A 2,682-nucleotide genomic window follows, 5' to 3' on the forward strand; every position below is an offset into this window, starting at 1 on the left:
GGAAAAGTAAATATTACGGAAAACAGTTCTGACAAAACAAAGTGGATGCTTTTAATCTATCAAAGCCCACGAGAAAGGACTTCACATGCATGATATACACAGTGGATGCTTTAGTACAGCAAAGCCCACGGGAAATCTGATCACAATTAGGTCCTTGTGACTGGACATCATAATTACACTATGGATACTTTTACGGAAAGCCCATGTGAACCGTTAGAAAACAGTGAGTTCTGGGAATCTATTTCTTTTATACAATAATTCATCCCAGGCTTTTGTATAAATCCTGCGAACGATCATTGGTTTGCCCAAAACAATCTGATGTTTTACTTTAGTTAAAACTAACCACTCTAGATGCTCTCTCATATATTCTTGGAGTGAATAGTTTAAATCATGAAATGGTGACCATTCTTTATCTGTCATTTCTTTGACAGTTCTATAAATGGGGTGGAAGCATTCTCCAATATTTTGTTCAAAACATAAATCACAATGCTTTCTGCAATATGACGTATGGTATATAGGATCCATTGCAGTTCTGTTTACACCATAGTCACGCCACCAATCTTTGAACCATTGGCACAGCTGATTCCTTTGGAAAGTGCCTGTTGCACTAAATTTTAACTTTGTATAGTGAGTTTCTACTCTGTCATCGACGTTGAGAAAATCCCACCAAAGTTTTTTATAACCTGCAAAATCATACACTGTGTCAGGGAAAATAATCTTTGGATCACCTTTAGGCCAGAGGGTAGAAGGCTGAACTGGCCAGTGTCTGGGCTCATTCCAAGCAAGATCTCTTGTTCGGTAGATGCAAAAATATGGTACCATATGCCAGCAATGTCATGGAAATTTTGTTGTAGTACTACTTGTGCAATACCGACATCTCTTCGTGCTTTTTCATAAATCATGTCATGGATCCACTTGCTTCCTTTTGGATATATCTTTCGTTCTGGCACAAAGTGTTGAATGTTAGTGTGTGGTTGTAAGTTGGCGTCCAGTACCTTTGTATTTCTGAGTTGCCATGTGGGTTTCCAATTTCTTTTGTACTCTTCCCAGTCTTGATTATCTGGGATAGTGTGTAGGACCTCTTGCTTTTGGGTTTGGTCCCACTCAGTGACTATCATCATAACATGATCTTGTGGCTCAACATATTCTCTGCTGAGAAAGTCTGGAAGATTATTTTCTTTTCCCTTGATATGCTCAACTTTGAAATCAAAGTTGGCGAAAAGTGCTTGCCATCTGGCAAACTTTGCTTCTCCAGCTTTTCTGATGTCTTTTGTGAGGACTTTCTGTAATGCTGATGCATTAATTCTTAGCAAGAAAGGTTTATTGATGAGGTATACCTCAAACTTGCTGATACAATTCCAGGCTGCTTTAACTTCTTTTTCTATTGTGGAGTAATTTTGTTTAGCTGGATTCCATACTCCTGATGCAAACTGAAAAATCTGTTCAGTATCCCCGTTCTTCTGCTTCAAGATACCTCCCCATCCTATGTTTCTTGCATCTGTTTCCACAATTTCAAATGCAAGGTCATCAGCAACATATAAGATTGGCAGAGTTCTTACCTTGGCCTTGATGTTTTGTACTGCCTTAGTATGGACTTTTGTCCATTCTGGGGGATTTTTCTTCAATCTTTTATTCAGTATTCTTCTATCACTTGCGCAGTCCTGATAGAAATTGCTGACATAATTGAGACATCCTAAAAATCTCTGCAAATGATTTCTATCTGTTATGACATCAGGGAATTTGTCTGCAAATTCCAATGCATGCTTCTGTAATGAGATTTGTCCATTGGAGATTGTATGTCCCAAAAATTTGACAGTGGTCTGAAAGACCTCTATCTTCTTCTTGCTGAGTACAAGTCCATTGTACTTAACTAGTTGTTTGAAAATATTTACATGTTTGAAGTGATCTTGAATGTTCTTGGAAAATATTAACACATCATCTATGTACACAATAAGCCAGTCAAAGTAAGGCTTAAAAATTTTGTCCATTACCTTCTGGAACTTGGATGGCGCATTCTTCAGTCCAAAAGGCATCACGTTCCACTCGTAGTGGCCTGCTGGTATGCTGAAAGCAGTTTTAAACTTATCTTTCTCTGAGATGGCAACTTGCCAAAATCCTGCCTTCAAGTCGAACTTAGAAAAGATTTTTGCTCCTGCTATCCTTCTGATCAAATCACCTTTGTGAGGTATGGGATAGGTATCATCTGCTAAAACTGAGTTCAGAGGTTTGTAGTTTATCACCAGCCTTGGAATTCCTATGATCTATTTTGCTCTCTTGTTAACATAGAATCCATAATAGTTCCAAGGACTGTCTGATTCTCTAATAAGTTTTATGTCAAGGAGCTGCTTGATCTCCTTTTCACAGAGATCTCTGTATTCTTTATTCATGGGGATCGCTTGGCTCTTACAAGGTTTACCAGCATAACCTTCTCTGTAAGGGAGCTCAACTGTATGCTGCTTCCTATGCCAAAATGCATTGGGTTCTTCAGAGCAGCATTCTTTTTCAATTTGCTTCCTTAAATCCTCAATTTTTCTTTTTACTTGAGGAAGTTTAAGCTGTTCTTCGATTCTGAGAGTAGACTTCAGATCTTTTAAATCTGACAGTCTTGCTTCAGCCTTGTCTAAATTTTGCATAGTTTGGACCATGGTGGAGATCCTTGGATTTGAAATGTATGGTAATTCA

This window comes from Pinus tabuliformis, chromosome 3_1, assembly GCF_031772625.1.
Source record: "Pinus tabuliformis cultivar Carrire ecotype Pingquan chromosome 3_1, CPIR1, whole genome shotgun sequence".
Taxonomy (NCBI): domain Eukaryota; kingdom Viridiplantae; phylum Streptophyta; class Pinopsida; order Pinales; family Pinaceae; genus Pinus; species Pinus tabuliformis.